Here is a 24,307-nt window from a genome sequence, read left to right as displayed (position 1 = left end):
GTGAAAGGTGATAAAACACTTTCCAAGCTCAAGGTCTGTCCCTCTGGAGCCAAGTTTAGTCCAGCCTGGTAATTCAACTGTGTGTATTATGATTTTGTAAATACATAAACAGGGAAGGTTTGCTTCTAGCAATTCTTGGTTTTTTTCCAAAATATCACTGTGCTGTGAAAATAAAACATCTGTTGAGCCATACATTTAGGCGTTTCCAATGCCACCAAACAGAACAAAACAGAAAGGAAAATGAGGACACTTTACATAGAGATGTGAAGGAAAAAAAAAGCATTTTACATGAGAAACAAGGTTAAATTTTAGGTGATACATTGAGGAGCTATACAGGTCACCTGTAATGAAATAAATCATTTAGTTAGCCCTGCCTGCTTTAAAAACCTCTGTGTGTGCCATTGAAAATATGCTGCTGTCACAGCTGAAAAAAAATCCTCCCAAGAGAACAGGAGAGGCAGATTCTGGGGGGAGGCACAGGGGTAAGTTCAAGCATGTGCTTCATTTCAGTTTTACATGTCAACAAACATTGGGATTTAATTTAAGTCAGAAGCCTTTATTTCTGACTGTGTCAGCCCTTTATTCTTGCTCTTTTCTACATGCCATGTTGGTTTTGGAGGGTGGCTGTGCCTAGCACTCTGCCTCCCCTTCAGCCCTCATTAAAAGGCAGCAGCGTTTTTAGATATAATAATTATATACTGAGTATTTTATATAGATCTAGTACCTTAACCATGGTATACATATATTCGAGTTTTACCATGAAAGTATTTTAAATAATAATAATAGTAAATAATAATAATAATAATAATAATAATAATTACAAGTTAAAACTGCTTTCTGAGCCACAGGACACCACATAAATCCAGGATATCAGATTTATCAGCACTTCATCTAATTAAAGGTTTATGTTTTAGTCTTGCTATAGAGGGTGCTTTTAGTGGCTGATAATATGGATTCCAGTTAGGAAATATACTGAGCCAAATAAAGAGTGAATGTAGTGGACCATGCTTAGCATCCTCTTTGCTGGGTTACTCACCCATGCCCATGGGGGTCTCACTCAGCAAGATACCTGGAGACCCCTCTTAGCAACAAACCTTTTCCATTTCTAAAACTGCCAATTTCACCTCCAGTTGGAGAGAAAATACATGCATGAACAGCACCAACTCCTGAAAATGCTGCTTTTTCTTCTGCACCCAGAGCCCCAGTGTCAGGGCTTTACAGGTGAGGATTTCATCAGTAGGCAGCTTTATCACAGCCATTCCCATATTGAAGCTAACAGCAAAAATCCCTCTACCCTGCCCAGCTTTAAAGAGCAGGATGCAATTGCTGATTTGTGGCTATTTACTTTACATGGAACATTACACCTTTAATCCTTCCCCCCAAGCACGTGTTCCTCTATGACATTCATCCTTCAGAATGAACAGGGATGCTCCTTTATTTGAAATTACCAGTGTGTGGCAGGTCAGCACTAACACCTCTGCAAACATCACTGCGTGCCAAGACATGAAACTGCTGTTCCATGGCAGCAGGACAATAAATCCCCTGTGTGCCAGCTGCAGACACTACCCCTGAGGATAACACATCTGACACCAGCCCTTTGCAGGTGGGGACTCAAGGACAATGCAGGAACTCTTTACAACTTGCTCAAAGAAGTCTAATTCAATCTAACTTCAGACCCAGGCTTTCACTAAGTGAAATCAACTTGCTCAAGTCTGGCTCTACCAATGCTGGTTTTCAGTCCAATAGCAATACCAAGATTTCTCCTCTACACATCCAGAGTTGATCCCTGCTGGGGAAGGCAGGGCTGGCACTTAACAAACAGCAGTGTTCTACCACACCAACTTCACTGGAAGAAGGAAGCAGTGTGAGTTCTCACCATTGACTTCAGAAAGCCCTCGTCAAACTATTTTATGTGAAGCAAAACACTTCCTGTGTTACATTTAAAATAAATTGGTTTTCACTAAGAAATCTGCATTGTAGAATGCAAAGACACCTACAGCTGTGAAGACTGTTTATCAAAAGGTATCAGGTGGTAAAAAAAAAGGCAGGACCTGAGAGACAGGCAACTAGAGGCAATTAAAAGAGCATTAGAAAGGACACCTACTAGAACCTAGTAAAGGAAATAACTACCAGAGAATTTGTAAAAACAAACATGTAACAAGCAGGTCAATTATTTATCCAGCAAAAATCAAAGCAGTTACTTTCCATGCAAGGAACTTGAGGCATGGGGGGACAAACGGAAACTTCAAAATTAGAGGCAATTATTTTGTCTCTGATAAGAAAAGAGGCAGGAAAAAAACCCCATGTTTTTCTACAAATCAAAATCTATTAGTTTTAGTCTCCATAACCACAGCAATTGGAAAGCTTAATTGATACCACTTCTGCCTCACATCACCATTTCCACTGGTTCAAGTGAGACTGAAAGAACCAGAGGAAAGCCAGGTGTAACTCCACTCAAGCTGTGGAGCAAGCCCAGGCCCAAGCTCAGAGTCAGGCTGCAGCAGAGCAGCCAAGGCAGCAGACACACAGCAATCAGTGTACCCCACGATCCTGGGGGCCATTTGTTCTTGGAGCAGCAGCCAGGCTCTCAAAAGTCAGAGAGCCTGCAGCAGCAGATGTCAAATATCTCCTGCCAAAGCACATCAAGTCATCCTCCTCACACAGGGAGCTCTTGGCGTGGCTGAACTTCATTAATACCAGCAAGTGCTGCCCTGTTTTTCAAACACATTTGTCTGGGAACACTGTGCCCCTGTATCAGCTTTTCAAATATATCTACTGTCATTAAGCCCACAAAAATATTGCCAGGGAAGCAACCTTGCCTAAATACAATTCAATTTTATAAATCATAGGCAATACAAATGCATAGCACAAAATTAGATGCCTAGACATATTCAAAGACATTTAAAGAGTTTAAGACACTCCTCCACCCTCAAAGTTTCATGTACCTATTTAGAAGAACAGGAAACATTAATGCAACTTTCCTGAGAAAGCCTGCATTTGAAACCTCTTTGCTATTTTCTTCCCTCAGCATCCTCCCAGATGCTTAGGAAAGAAAAGCAGGTTCAGCAGTACCTCCTACCCAAACCCAAGATTATGGCCTCCACTTAAGGATCCAGCATGGAGAACACTTAGCAGGAACAAAGAGGTGCCTCTCTGATGTGCAATCCCCACTCTTTGGTGGGATGGAGGACTGGCAAAGCCTAGCACCACCTGCAGCTGTGAGCACCCAAAAAGAGCATGCCACCCATCTGGCAGCTCCATGGTGCACACACATCACAGCCAAAGAATTCCCTTTTTTCTTCCCCACTTACATCCCAGTGACAGATCAGTGCTGCTATGGGCATGGCATGAATTGGTCTGAAACATAACAAGTCTACACAGCTGCTGGAGGGAGGAAAACACCATGCTTGAAACACATGTAAAGCTTACTGGGGTTCTGAGAGGCCAGGAAGGCAATGAAGGCCACTTTAATGTCTTTTATCACCTCCTCCCAGTGTTTCTAGTCTGCTTTCTTCTCCATCAGAAAACCAGGTGTGAAGCCTGGAAAGCACTACCCAGCTCCTGCTCCCAAACACATCACCCACTTCCTACAGTCAGCACTTCAGAACCAAGTCTGGCAGCAGAGCTTGCAGATGACAAGTGGATGGACCCACCAAGGATCTGAACCACTCCCCCACCCCCTGAAGCAGGCAGCTTTCTGCCCTCTGGTATTTAAGACATTTTATGTACGTGGGACTCAGAGATCTAGACAGATAACTCCAACAAAAACAGAAGTTACTCCCTAAAGCAGTAAAGGAGGCAGCAGACTTTACCTTCTCCATTCAATACTGGCTCCCATACTGCCTTTAGTACAACACATTTCTGTGGTCTCACCAATAGGCTGCAAGACTTAAAAAAGCCCTCTGAGCCTCCCAGAGCAATGAAAGGTCCTCATCTTCTCCTACAACCAGGCAGCCCTTTGCTGGAAGGATGGATGTGATATGCAAGGAAGGAGGGATGGGAGGAGGATGTTGCTGCCAAGGGCTGGACTCCTGCCCACAAGCCAGTTCCTTCTGGCCACCCAGTGCCACCTGGCCACAGAGACACCAGACTTCCTCCTTGAGAAAGGGAACTCTCCCCAGACACAGAAGTCAGGCATCTGTCATGCCTGGAATGGATGCACCCCAGTGCAGACCAGGAGGCTGCAGAAACCCAGCAGAGGTTTTCCACGTGCTGGTGGTGGCTGCCAGCTGCTGGGGTGACTCCCAGGACGCTCTGGGGGGACACCATGCCTAACAGCTTTAGAGCAGGAGCTGCTGGGTGTTTCCAACAGCAGTGATCTCACTCAGGGCCACAACATCCCACAGTGTTCCGGACTGGGAGAGGATCTGATGGCATCTCTTGCACAAGGCCATTTCTCCTTGCTGCTGAACATCCAATCCAAGCTCAAACTGGAAAAGTACTGGGCATAAAGTTCACTGAACATTAAACAGTTTGATCTGGCTCAACCAAGTTTCAGGTTAAAAGTTATTCATTAATTTTATTTAAACAAATCCCGCTAAGAGACAAGTTTTTAGGCACTTCAGATGGGAAGCTCACATGGGAGCTGATCTCAGGTAACCCTTCATCTTCCCTTTCCTTCCTCTTCCTGCCAAAAGGATCTTTCAGAGCAAAGTACCTCACTCTCCTCTCCACAAACTCCCCTCCAGGTTAACAGGATGGGAACTTGCCTGCTACCATACTGTGTTTTAAGCTCACACAGGTATCTGAAGTCCTGGATATCTCCTAACAAGAGGCATACAATTTTTTCTCCCTCCTCATGCTGTATCCCCTGAGGCTAAACTGACAGAGAATCCTCAAGACCTGGGTATGCTGGTTAGAATAACTCCTCATGTAAGGAGAACCACAGCACTTTAATATTAAAGCAAAGAAAAACAGCAGAGCAGCCTAGAAAAGTTGTCATAAACTATTTTAGGACTTTTAATTTGCATTTCACTGGTCTTTTTATGGTTTTGGTTTTTTATTTTTTGGTTTGGGGCTTTTTTCTAATTATTTTTGAAGAATCAGGCCAATTCAGCTAAAGTGGTTCTATGCCACTGAAACATATACTCTCTCTTGGATTTGGAATGAATATATGTTATACTTATATATTTATATATATATTTATATATTTACATATATAGCCTTCTCTATTTTTGAGTTAAGAAATAATGCATTCATAATACAGTGACATTTCAGAAATAAAAGCTTTTCCATAAGCTGTCCAACACACATATAGGCCAGAGTTGTATGTTGTCAAGGGAAATTACTTTCACATGGCATTAGCTCTGAATTTTTCTTCCTCACTCTGAAGTAACAAGTATAGAAATCACTAGTTAAAATGCATCAGCCTGATGAATATTTTCTGAAGTCTGCTAGAAGAGCAATTTAAGGGTATTTTCCCCAAAGTACAAGGCTAAAAATTGTAAACCAGCCCTAGTTCATAGGTTCTTTATCTTGTCTGGATCTCTGTACAGCATTATCTGGAGGCATCTCAAACAGGGGAAGCATCAGTGCTTGCAGCAAACCTCCCATGCTATTTTTAGGAGGTCTTTAAAAGCTGACTGAACATCAGAGCTCTTTCAGAGATCTCGGCAGATTACGGTCTAAAGAGGTGAAAAATCATTTGCGTGAGAGCGGGGGAGCAGAGCAGAAATTCCCCACACACTCATCTGGAGGCGCTGGCTCCTCCAGAGCCTTGGACGTGGCCACGGCGCTGCTGCTGCTGCTGCCGGGGCAGATGAAAGCCCCGGGCTCTGCTCTGCCCGGTCCCGCCGAGCAGCGGCCCCGGGCCCCGCTCCCCGCCCGGCCCCGGGCCCCGCTCCCCGCCCGGCCCCGGGCCCCGCTCCCCGCCCGGCCCCGGGCCCCGCTCCCCGCTCCCCGCCCGGCCCCGGGCCCCGCTCCCCGCCGAGCCGCAGCGCTGGTGCTGAGCGCCCATTGCCAAGCATGGCGGTTCGTGAAGAGCTGCGTTCAGAGTCCAGGGATGCACAGCGCTGCGTGGAGCAGGGGAGGGAGGCTGGAGGTGCTAGCCACGAGAAACTGGGTGCTTTCCTACTGTCTGCATCTCCAGGACTCTCTTCTTCCTCCTGGGAAATCTTCCCCTAAGGCCCCTCACATCCCTTCCAGCATCCACACAGCACAAGGGGATGCCCTAATTTCTGTGGCCTTTCCCCACAGTGCAGCCAGAATCTGCCTTCCTGCCTTGGTGAGATCCTACCTTCACCCTCCACTAACCTTCCTTCTTGGAAGTCCCTCTCCCTTTTCTTCAGTTTTGGTCAGTTTTTCCCCCACCTCTCCCAGATCCACTGCATGCAGTGCCTGTTCTGGGCTCCCAGCCTCTGCTCACCAATGCATTTCAGAGCTCGTGCACAAGTCCCACACAATGCTTCAAGTGCAGAGTGTCTGAGATGAGTGTCACCTGCCACAGCACTGACCTCAGAGACAGGACAGGCCACGAGTACACAGAAAGAGAGTGAGCACCAGTGTGGAGAGAGGTCCCAGAGCCACATACACCAACACCCAGCTCCTGACAGAGCTGCCCAAAACTGGAGGGACTCCTCTAAAGCACACATGAAACTGCAGTCAAACCAAGCAGATGGGCTCTCAGTGCACTTCAGCACAAGTGGAATTAACTGTGCTGTTAATCTTACCCAATACCATTCCATGTGCATCATCCCATTATCCTGAAGGGAAACTATTTCAGTGCTTGGTCAAAGGCTTTGTTGCTGGTGTCCACTTGCCTGGAACCCACCTTGGAAAGCCACTCCTAAAGCTGGACACAACACACCAAAGCACATCCCATCCTCTCCTCTGCCCAACTTTGTCCTCTCCTCTCCTTTGTCCAACACACAACAAACCCTCTGCTCCAACAGGGAGGCTCTGCCCCTTTCTAAAAGCAGGAGGGGGTCAGAGGCTCCCACCCAGCCACAGGGAGCACTGGGGCATGAAGGGGGGTGTGTGCCTATTTTTCGTTTTACTTCCCTATTTCAAAGGAAAGTCCCTTTTCCACTTCAGATATTAACATATAAAACAATGTAACTGCTGAGAAGAGGCTGGACAGAGACACAGATTATTACAGACCAAATATATCACTTTGCTGGTTTTCAAATATCCATCTCCTCCAGCAGCCTTGCCATCTTGCAAGCCAGGCCTAACCAGGCCTCTCTAGTCTGAAACCAGACTTAGTAACAGCTGGGTTTGACTGTTTGACAAGGAAGACTTTTGAGCATTTCAAAAGGGGCTCAAGATTTAGTTCTGGCCCAAACAGAAGGTGACTCTTGAGTGCTACCAATGCTCATTAAGAGAAGGAATATCTCCACACAAAAAGTGTGCCTGAGCTTGAAAAGTCAGCTTGGCCTTGGGTTTCAGCCATCCCAACAGCAGGCACCCAATCCAGGCCAGCAGTCCCAGTCCCTGCTCCCTACCTGTGCATGCAAATGCACATGGACGTGCCCTGTGCTGCCACAGGCTCACAGAGGATTGCTGCCATGCTCCCAGGAGACCCAACCACCTCACCAGCTCACCTGGCACCACATCTCAAATCATATCTTTCCAGCGAGCAGACTTCCACAGAGGAACAAGGAACAAAACCAGAACTAAAGAACTCTCTGTTTCTGTACAACAACCAAAACGAGAAGTTTTGCAGTGGAGGATTGGCTGATCTGCTTCTTTAATCCTGTATTGTCCACCCAAATCCCACCTAACCAGAAATCAAGCTGTCTCCAGCTTAGTTTTCTTCTTTCCCCATGAAAAGAACAGCTGCCAGAGATACCCAAGGCAAAGGGCTATGCTTTTTCTTTTCTACTCACCTACCTCCAGCAGAGCATTCCCACTCCTGCCAATGCTCCCCAGGCTCCACACTGCTCTGTCTTGACCTCTGTGCAGATTTTGGCTGCTCTCTGCCCTCTTTGGGATGAGAAGTCCAGCAGGCCCTAGGCAAGCAGCCTGCTGGAACTCCACCACCCTTGCCCAAGTGTTACAGTTTGCAATGCTAAAGGTAACACAACACTGGGACAGAAAAGTGTTGCACAGCCAGAAAGTAAGAAAGGGTGGTGCATTTTCCATATTGAAGATCAGGTTTTAAGTGGAGGAGAGGGCATTAGCATGTTTCCAGCAGAAGAGGAGGTAAGGAGCAACAGCTGGCACTCTTGACAGCCAGCAAGTTAAATATTTAGAGAAGCAGCTATACAATGAGGTCCTCCCAAACCTTCTTCACATATGAAAAGAGCCATAAACCCAATACTTACATTTGCAGCTGCTTCTAAAAGTGTTTCCTATCAAGTTAGCTTTTCCATGCACGAGAGAAAAAGGGAGGTCCCAGCATCAGCAACAGTCACTGCAATGGCTCACATGATGCTCATCATCCTCAAGGGCAACAGCCAAAGGACTGCAGTGCTGTGATAAGGGGCAGGCCAGTGGGGTACAGGGATAGGAGAACTATTGGCACCACCAGCAGCAGCACTTCAGGCACGATCAGCAGAGGTCAGCTGTGGAAGTAGGCAGCTAATTACTCTAACCTAGAGCCAAAGGCCAAAATGTCAATGTCCCCAAAGGGCTTCCAGGGAAAGCTTTACCAAAATGAGCCCCAGTACACATCTCATTCATTTTATGCAAGACAGAATAAACACTGGATATCAGACTCCTATCTCTCTGGCACACTACCAATACGTGGCAGCTTCTACAAGGGCTCCCACAAGAAGCAGAATAAATGTCTTATTTTGCTTTAAAATAGAGATATAGGATAGTTGCTAAGGGAGTATCAGGGAACACTCCCTGTTTTCTTTATCTATCTTTCTTTTACTATCCCTCCAGATAGTTACATGAGATAGCCCCAGTGCCAACAGCTGTGCCTCAATGTATGTGGCCTTGTCACGCTGACAGCAGCCCTGCTCTTGCTGCAGACATGTGGAAGTGATAAAAGGGGTAGGGAAAAAAAGATTGGTCATCACCTTCATCTCCAGGTTGCTTTGCTATCCACAGAGGTTCCTGTCAACCCCTTCCAGGCAGCAGCAGATTGCCAGGTAAGAGCTGTAGGAGATGCCACCACAGGCAGCACATCTGTGCTCTCATGCAATTCTTCATGCTCCCATGTCCTTTTTCATTGAGTTCTCTAGCCTAGGAAAGAAATTAGGGTGAAGATGTTAGACAACCACATCAGACTGATCAGAAACCACTGGACAGGAGACTACAACTACCAGCCAAGACCACACAGCAAATCAGCAGTGGCACAGAAACACCCAGAGCATGCAGATAGTGCTGTGTCCACACCATGTGTCCTGGATAAGGCCAACAGTCGAGCTGCTGACACCTTGAAACATTACTTCAGTAAAACACCACACAGAGCCTTGTTTTGAAGGCAAAATCTTCTGGTGAACACCTGCTGGCTGCAGAACTCACCAGAATCTAATGGCAGGAGCCAGGGCAAGCTGGTAATGCTGACATCAGGGAAGAAGAACCCACCCTTAGTGCTGGAGCTACAGGTCCCTAAGGAGATCTTAAGAATGCAGCCTGTATAAAAACATGGGCAAAGCTCTTCAAGGATCCCTCTCCCATTGAACCCTCCATAGCAAAACCTACTGCTACTCTGACACAACAGAGCAGGGATGCACTGCAATTACCTGGTGACCCTTGCTGAAAACACAAAAGAGCCTTTACAGAGTTTATATTCCTAACCTCTCCCCTACTTCTGAAAGAAACTCTGTGTAACTGCAGCACATGTCCTAAAATCCTCTTAACTAAGATATTAATCACAAGACTGTTTAGCAAGCAAGAGCACACGGTCCACTTGATGAAACACTGCCTCCCATAATTATCCTGCCCTGGGCATGTTTCCAGTGTATGGGCATGGCCTGGCATATGCTCCACTGAGAGTCCAGCAGCTCAGCTTTCTGCTCTCAGTAGGGACCCCAAGCACTCACAGCTTAGTAAGAGGTTCCAATATGTCCATATCCCAAATTCCTGCCAGCTGGAACCATCCAAGGGACCCTAACCCACAGCAGCACACCATGGCAGGGAAAGCAAAGCAGTGGGAAAAAGGCAAGCTTAGGCTTTACACATTTTGTGTGGTGAAGAAAAGGAGGAGGATGGGGGAAAAGAGAGGTAAAAAGCAAGAAAGGAGGAATATATTAAAAAGAGGGGTGCTGCCCATGCAAAGAGACATGGGCACACAATGCCCCACCTCAAACACTGAGGTCCCACCAGCACAGGCTGGTGAAGTTTCCCACCAGGTGAGAGAGAGTGAAGTGAGAATGATACTTGAGGGTCAAGTCAAAAGGGAAAAACCAGAAACAGCTACATGCTAGACTGAAAAATAACATTCTGACATTCTTGGTGTCTGCCAGCCTGCAGCTGGTGGGACCTGAGCAGTACCTCAGCATAGCTGCATCTTGGAGAAGCACTTCACTGAGCAAGAAGTGAGGGAATTTGCACAGGCAGACCCCCAGGACAGCTGTGAGGCAGCCCAGGAAGGCTGGATGAGTAATGGTGAGCCAGAGCCCCAGCACTTTCACATGCCAGGCTAGGAAGTCCCCAGTCTGCAAGCTCAGCAGGATCCCCTTGCTGCAGGCTGTGTTCACACCAGCCTTTGTGGCCAGCAGAAAGGGTGCATTTAAGTGAGGAAAATGATGCAAAGGGGAGATAAAAGGGATGGAGAGGAGCACAGACAACTGAACAAGGCCAGCACACTGGTTATCCAGCCAGGCAGCAGTTCTTCAGGGGCAGCAGTTTTCAAAGCATACAACAATCAGCCCTGGCTACCTGCTCCCTGCTGAAGTTTTGCCTTTATAGATGAATGGAAAGTGAGCCCAGAGATGTCACCAGAGGCAATGCAACTTCTGCTGTAGCAGAGCCTGGGCAGCCACAGAGCTGTAAGAGGAAGCACAGCAGCCAGGCTGGGGCCACAGGAGCTTCCCAGCCATCCACCCACTCCTTCCTGCCAACAGGGCAAAATGCTCAAAAATATTCACCAGCATCTCTGGGAGGCAAAAGGATCAAGGGGACACGTGCCCCTGAGCAAAGCAGGACAGCCAGAGTGCCAGCTCAGGAGCACCTCTGAGAGCCCAGCACCTGCCAGATGTGCACAGAGCCTGTGCTGGGTGCTGAGAGCCACCAGCTGCAGCGTGGGCAGTGTCCCTTGGCACAGCTTGAGTTCTCAGCACGAGTTCTGAAAGCCATGAGCATGAGAGGGATCAGATCTCCTTGCCTTCTGGTCAAAAGAGAATTTGAGGAATTCATCAACACAACATTTCTATGTGGCAAGTTTAACCATCATGAATATCAGCAGATAATTACTAAAAGAGGCAAAAGCTTGAAAGATTACAAGGTAAAGTAGGGGCCTAAAATTACCCCCAGATTCAGAACAATGTAAAAGTCTTCATTAATTAATCATTAATTCTTCTTCCCTCCATATAGACAGAGGATCTATATGGAACAATCCTGGAGAGTGCTGTAAATTAAGTACCAGCCCAGAGTTTGTCTGCCTGAAGGCATTTCATACACTCTAGTAACATCCAGGCTCCAATGTGACAGGTCTGTGCACTAACAGCCAGTAATCACCAGACTGTGGGACCAGGAGGAGGAGGAGGCAACAGCCTCCTCTGTCATTCAGCATCCCTCCCACTGGCAGTCAACAGAGACTTATGACTTATCTTTTTTCTAGGAGTGAGGAATTATTCCTCCTTCCCACCTTCCCAGCTACAGCTTAAGCAATAGCCTGATGGATGCTTTGGCAGAGGAAAACATCCTGCTGTCTGTCGTCTTGTAAAAGAAATTGTGTTTGTTTACTGCTTCCTTGTTAATGCTGATTCATCCAAAGCTAGAAAAAAAAAAAGAGTTGCCACCACAACTCTTGCAGAATGCAATAAGCAAAGCCCTGCCTGTCAGGTTAATCACAGTCAAATGGAAAATCATTAAAGCCTCTGCAGAGCAGAGCACCAGCCAGGAATGCCCCCAAGCCCCAGAGCACAGAGGCTCAGATGGGGGCCAGCATGGCTGTGGGGACACAAACAATGCCACCACTGGCAGGGACAGCAGTACCCTCTGGTCACATCAGTCAGAGGAGAAAATGTGAGGAGCCAGGATGCAGCAGGGCTACCAGATACAGGGGAGCAGGATGTGAAACCAGACAACCTCACAGAGCAGAGGTGGAATGGGATGCTGAGGAGCTTCACACCAGGACTGGTCCATGAAGACCACCACGGCAAGGACTGGAAGGCAGGCTGGGAACAAGCCTGAAGCACTGAATGGAGCAAATAAATACCTAAATACCTGCTCTCAGGTCCCTGACAGAGCCCATGGCTCCTTGCCCTCATGGCTCCTGTCTGACACCCAGCCAACAAATCCTGTCTGCAATCCCTAGCCTCCCACCAAGGCTCCACAGGGAGGACAATGTTCCATTGTCCATGCTTCATCCCCGTGTCTGGGATGATTCAGGCAGGATAAGCCTGCGTGGTGGACAGCCCAGCTCCCTCCCCTCCCCATAAAATACACAAAAAAGACCTAATCCTGCCCCTCATTTTGTCACAGTATACTCCTCTCACTCAGCAGAAGCACTCACTGAATGACAGTGCTGAAATAATGTTTTACCTGGGTGGGGTTTTCCAGCAGATTTTTTTTTTAAGGTGTAGTAAATAAGGTACAAAAGCCAGATAAAGTCTCAGGAAAGGCAAACCATAGTTGACACAAAGTGATTCCTGCTTTGCTTCTTTTACAGCTGCTATGAAATGAAACAAACCTTAAAATAAACTTCTCACATCCTTAGTTGCCAGACCCTGGCAGAAGGACAGAGCCATGATCAGCTCTGCACATGGGCTGAGCTCTCAGCCACAGAACTGCACTTCATGGACATCAGAAATTGAGGGAATTCCTGGCAGCTTCCCCAAAGAGCACCCAGAACTGGCTGAGCACCCTGTGCGTGCCTCAGCTCCCCTTTTACAGAGCTGCTTTGCCACAAGCACACCGTGAACTGCAGCTGTTCACACATTTATTGGACAACTCATGTTTCTGTTCCTGGGGCAGGGCTGAAGCACACAAGTAAAGCACAACCTCAGAGCTGCAAAAAGGAAAATGAAACCCCACCTAACAAGTACAAATACAGATCAATGATGCTCGGTGAGCAAGGCAGCCTCGAGCCAAGCAGCAGCTGTGGAACCATGCAATCAGAACCTGCAGTGCACAGAGGTCAGATTTGGGCTCTATAACTTCAATAGTGTCCTGCCTTCTGAGAGCCTGGCTTTGCAATCAGAACCTGCAGTGCACAGAGGTCAGATTTGGGCTCTGTAACTTCAATAGTGTCCTGCCTTCTGAGAGCCTGGCTTTGCAATCAGAACCTGCAGTGCACAGAGGTCAGATTTGGGCTCTATAACTTCAATAGTGTCCTGCCTTCTGAGAGCCTGGCTTTGCAATCAGAACCTGCAGTGCACAGAGGTCAGATTTGGGCTCTCTAACTTCAATAGTGTCCTGCCTTCTGAGAGCCTGGCTTTGCAACCCCTTCTGTATTTCCAGAGAAAACACAGAAGTCCTTCCACTTTCATTAAAGACCTATTCTCTTCTATTAAAGCAAGTTCTAGGACGAGTCAAGGGCTACTGCACACCACTGGCAGTTAATTCTGTAAGTTGGCAGTTTGTGCTTAAACAGAAGAATGATCATCATCTCAGAGGAATTGGCTCTGTGCAAATACTGTAACTTCAGCAGCACCACAGAAGAGCAAGACAACCCAAACCATCCCTTCTGCAGAAGAGAGGCTTGGGAACCAAGAACACAGAGAGCAGCAAAGGCACTCGGGCAGTGCCTTAGTCAGGGATCTGAGACTGATGTGATCACTGCTGCCAGACCTCAGCCTCTGCTACCCAGAACAGGGGCAGGAATTGAAAACCCAGTTACTGATTGCTAGGCTGGCCACAGGCCCGGGGAAACACAGAGCCAATTACCAGGACATTACTGGGATACCCTAGAGAGGAAATCCCTCGCAGCTGCACTTTGCTCCCAGGAACAGAGAACCTCACCTGTTCCAGGCAAGCTGAAGCAGGACTTTGTGTTCCCCATGCCTCCAGGACAAGATGCAGCACAAAGGACACTGCCAAGCCCCACAGCCACAGCTGAAGCAGGAGCCATGCCATGGCCGTGGAGAAAGGACCTGTGCAAGTTATGGCTGAGCCAAGCTCTCACCCAGCCACAGCCAGCAATGCCCCAGCAGGATCCTTTTCCCACACCTACCAACCCTCTCACTGCTTTCCCCAGGTACTGCAGTACCAACATTTCCATTTCAAACCCATCTTGCTCAAGATGAACTGGACTTCCTTGAGCCTCCTCCCCAAACCAGAGACAAAGAATCTCTTTCTCCAGTGAGCAACACCAACTTAGCTTCTCCACAGGCCTTTTCTAAGGGGGTAGTTTTTGCAGCTCATTTGCTCTGAACCATTACACCTACTTTTTGACACAAACACACAGCTTGTAGTCTCCTGGTAACTGGCTATAAAAAAAATTCATTAGAGCTACTGATAACACCAACAGCTAAATTCAGTTTTGTGAAAAATAATACGTGCAACTACAGAGAAAAGAGGCAGAATGTATTTGGACATTTGGAGAGTGGGTAGGGGTTTTCACAGTGGTATTTTTGGTTTTGGCTTGGGATTCTTTTTTTCCAGAAGAGTTTGTTTTCATGAAACCTAAGAGAAAAAGCCAAGGATGTGGGAGAGCTAAAAGATGCTCAAGAACCAGAGAGACCGAAAGCTAAGAGATGGCTGCTTAGGAATCTGGCAGGAGCTGAAGGGGGCTACAAGGAGCAATACCAGAAGGATGAGAAGGCTTCTAGGAGCATGTGGTTAGCCAGGAATTTGGCCACAGGAAAAGCTCCAAAACAACTTCAAGATTGTAAGACACAGCATTAAAACACTCCTCTGGGGCAATCTCAGGGGAGGGGAAGCAGGATATGAACACCTTCTCACACAGCCTGAGTTCTTCACCTCAGAAAAACAGCCAGTGCTGGAAAAAGCAAGCCACAAATACAGCCTGTGGTTACTGAAGCCCTGGCAGGTGGGCTTAGGGCAGCCACGGTGGTTCACACTCTCCAAAAGTCACCACCACCATCCTGCAGTCTCCAGCACCCGCTGGCCGAGAACAGCACAAGCACTCAGGGGAACGTGGGGGGCTGGCAACACACCCACAGCTGCTCCCCCCACTTACTGGGAGCCCTGCCTGGCGTTTGTTTTCCTCCCGATGAGGGAGCTGCAGCAACCAGGGGAAATCCACGCGGGTAGAATGCGGGAAGGAAGAGCAGAGATGTTCTGGTTCTGCCAGCAGCGAGGCTGGAGGAGCTCAGCCCCGATCCGCTCCCGGCCGAGGTGCTGAGCTGGGCTCTCCCACACGGGCGGCCGGAGGCTCGGCTGAGCGGGGACACACAGCGGGGACACACAGCGGGGACACACAGCGGGGACACACAGCCGGTCCCCTCCTGCCCCCAGCCCCGGAGGCAGACACCCCACACTCCGGAGGGCGTTTCTGCCCTTGGTTCCCACCCACGTGCGGCAGGACACGACCTTCACGTCTCAGGCCTCACAGATGTGAGCGTGCACAGATGTTTAGGTGCCCCATTAAGCATCTGCAGCATCACCTGCACGGTTTGACTTGCCGAGCTCACCCAGCATAAAACCTCAGCTCAGCGGTCACAAAGGAGCAGCCAGGGGGAAAACAGCATTTCTGCAATACCGCAAATAAGCAAGGCTACCAGAGTGTTGTATGCATGAAGACAGATGGGAAAAATCAAACCAAATTAGTGCCAGAAATTAATTTTAAAAGTAGGAGTTAATATACATTGCTGACCTTGGTACTCCCACATCTGTAGCCATGGTAAGGAAAAATCAAACCAAATTAGTGCCAGAAATTAATTTTAAAAGTAGGAGTTAATATACATTGCTGACCTTGGTACTCCCACATCTGTAGCCATGGTAAGGAAAAATCAAACCAAATTAGTGCCAGAAATTAATTTTAAAAGTATGAGTTAATATGCATTGCTGACCTTGGTACACTCCCACATCTGTAGCCATGGTAAGGTTAAATTTCCTTCATTTCCATTCACTCCCAGCATGAACTAAACTAATTTTAATTAAGAGGGTCCAGGCTGAAACTTAGCACCATTTCTGACATCAAATTTTCTAACCATTCCTTAATTAACCTCTCTGAATTTTTCTCCTTAGATTGCAAGCATATGATTATCTGTCTAATTAAACAATTCATCCATGAATAGCTAATAAATAGTTACCCAACTGCACTCCCCTAATAACAAGGCAAGCTTCTTAACCTTGGAACATGTAGCTCATTTGAAAGAGAGATCTTTTGCAAAGTGATTTACAAAGTGGTAAGAAGTTTTCAAAATTGGCAGTGGAAAGGGAGAGGGGAGTGCTATCACATTTGAAAACTAATTTTACTGTTACCCCAGGTGCAGACTTTAAGGAGTTCACGTCAATTTTTTTAAAAACACACTTCAAACCACTTTTGAAATTGCTGAGCCACATCCACAGAACCTAAAATAATTGCCACTGCACACCCACACCATGTTATAAAAAAAATAAAATACAAGTAACAACTGCTCTGAAAATCATCAGATAAATCTCCAGAAAGCTCCATGGCATCCACAGGGTTCCCCAGCTTTGTGCTCTGCCCAGCCCCGTGGTAAAGCAGCGGCCTGGCAGCGGTCCCTGCTCACAGCACCTGGAGCGCTGCCAGCTCAAGGCTCCATCACCTTTTCCTAGCACTCAATCCACGGGCAGCTGCTCAGTCTGCAGCAGTCACAACAGTTGTTCTTTAAACAAGCATTAAATTAAATCTAAAGAGCCCAAACTGCCAGTGATCCCTCACTTTGTCCCATCAGCAGAAAGTCTGACTGGCCCATCACACAGGGCATTCCCGCCACTGCTCTTCCTTCCCGTCTGCCTGGGGACTGCCGTGTCTCTAAAAATACCCTTCATGTCACAGGCACTAGCAACACTTATTTCTACCAATTCCATTTTTGCCTTTGGGAATCCCCCCCGTCCAACTGCAGCCTGCCCCTGCAGCATTTGTTGGAAGCAAGTCATAACTAATCCCTTCCTGGGCAGGAGGTGTCCCTCCACAATGGGTTCTGTTCAGAAAGGTGCAAGGCAGCTCCCCAGGCAGCCACAGACTTCACAAAATAAACATTATCAAGCTCTGGAACAAATTTGTTAACCAGCCACTCTGATGATCTTCCCAAGAAAGCAGCACTCTCATGGACATAAGCATTTGTGAAAAGTGGATTGCAAGATTGCAAGAATGGCTGTTAGTAAGAAACAAGCTTCATATTCACAGACACCATCATCTGGATGACAGCTAAACCCATCCAGCACCTTCCAGACTCTCATAAAACATAAAGTATTCATCAGACCTGCCTGTGAAATACCAGCCAGAACACAACTTTTCCATCTTTGCTACATTTCTGCTAATGGACCTCACTCACAAAGTGTCCAACTCCCTGACAATTATTTACACTGAAGCTCTGCTGGAGAAGGACAAATCTAAATCTATATAAAAATGTAAGCAACCCAAAAAATATAAAGTAACATAGAATCATCATAGCAGGTTTTGGGTTGGAAGAGACCTTAAAGATCACCTTGTCCCACCCCCTGCCATGGGCAGGGACACCTTGCACTATCCCAGGTTGCTCCAAGCCCCATCCAGCCTGGCCTGGGACACTTCAGGGATGGGGCACCCACAGCTTCTCTGGGGACCCTGTGCCAGGGCCCCACCACCCTCACAGGGAGGAAATTTTCCTAATATCCAATCTGAAGTTACTCTCTGCCAGTTTGAAGCCATTCCTCCTTGTCCTGTCCCTCCAGGCTCTTGGAAAAAGTCCCTCTCCCCCTTTCCTGCAGGCTCCCTCCAGGCACTGGAAGGGCACAGTGAGCTCACCCTGATCCCTCCTCCAGGCTCAACGATCCCAATTCTCTCAGCCTTCCCCCACAGGAGAGGTTCTCCATCCCTCTAACAATCCTGGTGGCCTCTTCTGGACTTGCTCCAAGAGGCCAATGTCCCTCCTGTGCTGGGGACCCCCGACCAGGTGGGTGCAGCCCTCCAGATGGGGTCTCATGAGAGCAACAGTGAGATTTTATCCAAACAATTACAATCTTGTACATCTAAATTTTTAATTTCTTTAAGACCCCTTGCAAGCACAGAGAATAGCAGGAAAACAGGTCACAAAGATAACCAAGAAATAACACAGTGATAATCTATCCCTGGACAAAAGTAAAATCTTGTATTTAGGAAGAACTAAACTGTGAGCGAAGGAGATAAGAAGAAAAACCAACCAAATAAATAAACTTTCACTCAACTTAGTTAACAAAGGATCACACCCAAATTTTCAGTCTTGCAAGGCAATGCAGCTCACAGCATGAAGATATTTTCTCTGAGAAGTTTTTATTCATTTATTCATTTAAGATATAAACTAATTGCTTCTGGGATGCTCTGTGCCTTCAGAAGAGAGCAGCTCAGACAACAGAGTTCTGCTTGCAGCCTCTCCTAAAGACTCTGCCTTACAAACAAATTTAGAACAAAAAAGTCATTACTCTGATGCTGTACATTAAATGTTATTTCAAGGTAAAAGCAGGTCCTTGAGATAACCAGGGGAAAAACCAGGACCAGATGTTTTGTAGCCCACAGGAGATCCATTTGAGAAAGCTGTCATTGCTGCACAACTGCCACAGCATTTTCTATTGTCATTCCATCCCAGTGAGGGTTATCCCACTGTCCCCATACATTTGGGACTCTGCTGGCACACACTGGGTATTTGCAGAAAATCCAGTGAACACAGTCAGGTTGATTGGAACCCCTCTGATTTCCTAATCAGCACACACTGTACCACAAAGACAAAAAGGGCGAGCTGCAATGCATATTAAAAAATTAATCACTGCTGTCAACAACTCTTCTTTTTCTGCAAAATTTTACAGCTGAAAGTCCAAACTGCTGCAGCCACTGTAAGCAGAGTGGATGCAATATTAAAGAAGGGAGCATTAGCTTGTTTCCAGTTCCCACCAGCCCCAGCAGTCCCAGGCACAAGCTGGGCTCTGTGACAAACATGCCTGCGAGTGCCCAGGGATCAGTGTGGGGTGTACAGACAGACAGACAGACAGGCAGGCAGGCATCCTGTGCTGGGGGCACTGGGGTTCTCCACAGCCTCAGCACTGAGGGAGCAGGAGCAGCTTTGCTCAGCTCATTTTCAGTAGCTGCCAGCTCCCAGAGCTAACACACATCAGGAGCACACACAAACAGCACAGGCTGGCACAGAGCTCCCTTCTGCCTGTACAGACAAACCATCCCCAGGCACAGGACTCTGGGACACGAGGCACAAAAGCAGAGGCCTCCCTGAAGTTCAGCATACTGCTGTAAGAAATTGAGCTACTATGTGCAATGTTTCCAATCTCACAAACAGACCTTTTTATTTTAGCTATTTATAGAAAGAGAAACTGCAAGATGCTGTGCTGCAGCTTTCCACACCAACCTCTGCTTGAGAACAGAGGCTGTGGTAACTTGTGAATAACACACCACAAGCAAACCCTGAAGACCACCAGATGACTTAGTGGCAGAGCTCTTCATTTCAGAGACACTCCAAGCCAAGCATCCCAGGAAAATGCATGACCTTCCAAATGCTGCAGAGGGACCAGCAAACATCAGCTAAGCAAAGGCACCTCTTGGAACCTGCTGGGACAAAAAATGACAAGGCAGGCTTCCTCTACTCTGGTTTCACAGAAGAGCTCCTGGACACCTAGAGAGTCAAATTCTGCTCCATACCCAAGATGTGAACATGCTGCAGTACACACACTCCACCCAGAAGGACCCTCACCATGGCCCATGCTACTGGTACGTGCTGGGAAGCACACACACACACACACCAGTACATGGATTTCTCATTGCTTCCCAGCATCCTTCAAAGCAAAGACTCTGCCCTGCAGAGTGGAATCATAATGACAGGTAGAAATGGGCTTAAGTGCTGCCTTAAATCAGCCAAGTCACTGCTCTGCAGACACTGTTCTGGACTCTCCTTTTCATCATCCTTCACCTCGTTGCTCTGGGAATCAGCAGGAAAACTCATCTGCAAGTGGAGCCAGCAGATGTGCATTCATATTCAGTGCCACCGGTGACCCACAGGGAGGGACTTTACAGAAGCTTTGGGTTCACAGCTCACCAAAGGCTGAGCTACAGCACACATTCAGAAAGGCAATAAACCTTCATTTTTACTTACAACATGTAAGTTTTTCCAAGGTTTTTAATCACACAAGTGATTAGAGGATCTGATAACAATGATCCCTGCTGGCTCGACATCTAAGAGCACTTTATACAGAAAGCATCTCATTTCATCTTCTAGTTTTTTGGGATTTTTTATCAGCACAATTATAATTAAAAGAACATTCAAAGGAACCACTTGTATTTCACACTTCATTGACAAGTTATCCAGTCAAGCAGCACAGACTTCAGGCAGATCTGAAGCCACCAGGAATGTCCTTCAAACACAAACATGTCTGGCCACTGGGCCACCTCACACTGGGAAGCAAAGCCTGTCCTTGGTGAAGCAGTTACAGTGAAAGCTGTAATATGTAGGTCAGCGATCTAAGAAGGGCTGTGACTAAGACAAAGTATCAGATTGATTCATAATGCTCTCTGATTGCTAATCCTGTGCAGAATTGTGATTTACATCCCTCTTCCAAAATCTGAGGGCTACAAAAAGGTCTGGATACTTTGAAAAAGATCATCAAAACAATTCTGTCAGACCTATTACAGTGATCTTTACAAATGTTGAGTAGAGCACAGGAAAATGACATTTTCACTGGTGGCTGTGCACACCACTGAAGCTCTCCTGTGGAAAGGGCTGAAGATCACGACTGCAGCAGCACTTCTGCCCTTCCACAAACTGCCAGTGCAACAGGGTGAGGGTGTGAGGAGAAGCCTTGGCGGTCAAAGAACTCAAGTTCAATCATGTCCTTGAGTTCAATCATGTCCTTGAGTTCAATCATGTCCTCCACATCAGTCAGCCTGGGAGCAAAGGCCAACACAACCTGGCCCATGACCATTTGTGGCTGGCTCCCCCAGCCCAGAGCAGGACAGCAGCTGGGTGAGACTGTGCTGTGGCTGAGGTGCTGGGGACACACCCCTGAGTGCAGGGCTGCCTGTCCCCTGCCAGAGGACATGAACCTCTGAGTGCACAGCAATCAGCCCCTCTGAGCACTGTCTCAAGGACAGCTAAGACACAGAGCATTACTCCATCTGCTCTGCCCTTTGTTAGAGCAGCCCTGCCCACCTCATACTGGCACCTCTAATTCCTCTCATGTATTCCCAGCTCTGCAAGAGAGGACTCTGCCAGCAGTCACTGCAAAACAAGGTTTAAGTACTCACCTATTTTGTCCCTAGAAAACTAGGTCTCCATGAACAATGAAACACCTGCATTTCCACTCTTTGGTTTTAACCAAGGTACAGAGCACACAAACAGCAGCCACCAGAGTGGGCAGCCTGCTCAAAGCCACATCAACAAATATTTTTGTGTCCAGGAATTAAGTAGATATGATCAGATATCCCTCTTTTCTGAAACCTAACCTCACGTTTGCTGTCAGCAGGAGACACATACGCACTCAGCTGAGTGCTGCAGCTCCAGTGATAATGGGGCAGCTCACTGATGTGAGCATCTCCCTTTTCAGGCCATGCACCACTTTTGCCAGAGGACCCCACAGTGTTCCCACTACAGCCACAAAACACAGCTCCTTCCACTGTATTTAGCTTAGCTAAGAGAAGCACCCATGAAATGAGAGAAGAAAAGCAGAGGATAGAGTTCTCTGGAGCCAGGCTGCAGCCTTGCACAGCTGCCCTGTCCCCAGCACCAACAGAGCACACACCTTGGCACTACAGAGCTGCTCATCCCTGCAGCACCATCACCAAACCCATTTATTTGCTGAACCAGAAGAAAATGATGATTTGTCTCGACTCAGCAGCTGCATCACCTCCAGAGCAGTGGGTGATGCCCAGGTAAGGTGAGCAGGTGCCCAGAGCAGAGCAGACCTGGGGATGGGCTGCCTGCCCCCTGACATCCATCCCCACGTGGGCTCACGCCAAGCCCCCAGGCCCTCACCCTCCCACAAGAACTGCAGCTAACAGGAAAAGTCTGCCTCATTAGACACTCTTGGCCTCTGTCCCAGGGGCCTTTTGGGGAAGATTTTTCCTGCTAATATTCTTCCTCCTGGGGAAGATTTAGCATCACTCATATCTCTGTGAGTGCCTCAGGCATTTGGAGCTCCACCTAAACCTTCCCTGAAGCAGTGACCCAGGGCACTATGATGAAACAGGAGGGATGAGTGTTTGAGTGTTTGTATTGTGTCCTGGACACCAGGAGATGAGAAGGACTTTCCAAGATGCACTACCAAGGTCAGTACAATACTCAGTTTTTGCAGCAAAAGCTGAGGACAGAAAGCTGTCCCTCTCCCCACCCACCTTATGCACACTTACCCCATTCTTCTGGGGTCTCCTTCCACTGACTCCCCTCTGAGAGCAGGAGGATGCAAGGAGCAGCCTTGCATCACAGCATTCCCATTTATTTAAAGCTATCCCAGCTCAGAAAAAGTATTCCAGGTTAGCTACCAGTGTTTAGGCAAGTGCAGTCCTAAAGTGAGTGTGCCACTAAAGGAGGAGTCACACAGAGAGAGTTAGACTCATTCCTCACACATTAATAGGCAGCTCTGGTTTCTCACTCCCTCACAGCCAAGAAAATCTCCTGCTACATCCAGCTGCTCTGCCATGGCACCTTTCTCCTTGCAGATATTTATGTTTTGACACTGTCAGTGATTAGATCCAGTTGCAGCAAGCAGATATGGAAACAGGATAAAGCAGCAGCAGCTCCCACCCCTTCAGCCCCTGGTCACCATTCATTGCCCTGATTTACCGGGGACTCATAAATGCAGGAACAGAGATTTGCCCTGAAAGACTAGTACACGGCAGCACAAAAAAAAACCACGCTACACATTATTTATTCTCTCTGCAGCCTGACCTGCTGTGCGCTAGTAGAGACGAATGCAGCTACTTCTAAAATTACTCACAGATTAAATCCCTTGCTAGGACTGGCGAGTCCCTGCGGACTGACCCAGGCCAGCAGGGATCTGTCAAATTCAGCAAGGGTGAGCACAAGCCGGAGGCAGGCAGGGGCCGGGGTCTGTCCGCCTCATCCCCCGCCCACCCTCTCTGCTCGGAGCCGCCACCGGGCGGGCTCCGCAGCCACCGGGGACTTCTGTGCTGCCAAAGCGCCGGCGAGCGCCGAGAGCAGGGGGGACTGGCAGCCCGGGCAGCCGCCGCCATACACATCTGCCGCTCTTAGAAGTTTATACTGATGGGTTATAAGCACAAATAATAAGAAATAACAAAAGTTACTCCTCAGCGGAGCTAGCGCTTGTCCGCCCCACGCTGCCCGCCGGAACCCACTCACACCCGGCAGCCGCCTCACGCCACAGCCGGGACCCCCGAGGGCGGCGGGACCGGGCAGGCGGGGCACGGCCCTTCCCGTCCTCCCGCGGCACCTGCGACCCCGCGGCGCCTCAGCCTCGCCCACCGCCGAGCCTCGGTGGCTCCTTCACCGCCAGCCCGGTCCCGCTGCCCCTCAGTCGCTCACCGCTAGCCCAGCCCGGTCCCGCTGCCCCTCAGTCGCTCACCGCTAGCCCAGCCCGGTCCCGCTGCCCCTCAGTCGCTCACCCCCAGCACAGCCCCGCAGGCACCATGGATCCTCAGACACTCACCGCCAGCCCCGCCTCGCCGACCCGCGGCCGGCCCCTCACTCACAGCCGCCGCCCGCCTTTGTTGCCGCCGCGGCCGAGGCATTTAAGGCGCTGAGGCGGGGGGAGGCGGGGGCCGCCGCGCGGGGGAGGCGCCGCCGCCAGCCCGGCGGGCACGGGGCATCCTCCTCGCCCTCCTCATCCTCCGCCCCTCACGGCACAGCTGCGGGGAGGAGGAGGAGGAGCGGCTGCCCGGGAGCGACAGCCCCGAGCCCAGCCCGGCCCGGGGAGCGGCGGGTGGCAGCCCCAGCCGAGGGGGTGGCTCGGTGCCGCACACGACGGGACAAAGTGCCGCACACCCTGCAGCACCCTCGGTGCGAGCCCCGCGCCGGCCCTGCCCGCCTGCCTGGGGAGCTCTGTGTGGAAAAGCACAAAAAAACGATCGTGCCCTGTCACGGACACGGCAGAGCCCCGCGCTGGCAGAGCTGCCCTCTAACTCCATCACTGTGGGCTCGTTTCGAGTTTGCACTGCAGATACATC

The 24,307-nt window shown here is 48.7% G+C and overlaps 1 protein-coding gene across 7 annotated transcripts in view; it reads right to left on the bottom strand.

Moving 5' to 3' along the window:
• ST6GAL1 (ST6 beta-galactoside alpha-2,6-sialyltransferase 1) overlaps positions 1-24,043 on the bottom strand; it is a 45,646-nt gene extending 21,603 nt beyond the window's left edge. Inside the window, exons 1-3 of one of the 7 annotated variants that reach the window (XM_071437124.1) lie at positions 23,791-24,029; positions 16,032-16,049; positions 8,967-9,132 (exon numbers count right to left, since the gene is read on the bottom strand). The gene's annotated coding sequence lies outside the window, so the exon portion shown is untranslated. The other 6 variants (XM_071437123.1, XM_071437129.1, XM_071437126.1 and 3 more) reach the window with 6 other exon arrangements.
• Positions 24,044-24,307: the final 264 nt, after the last annotated feature.

This window comes from Agelaius tricolor, unplaced genomic scaffold (assembly GCF_023055355.1).
Source record: "Agelaius tricolor isolate 1412-34295 unplaced genomic scaffold, bAgeTri1.0.p SCAF_12, whole genome shotgun sequence".
Taxonomy (NCBI): Eukaryota; Metazoa; Chordata; class Aves; order Passeriformes; family Icteridae; genus Agelaius; species Agelaius tricolor.
The sequence above is the reverse complement of the archived record's forward strand: the minus strand, read 5'-3'. Positions and strand labels throughout refer to the sequence as shown.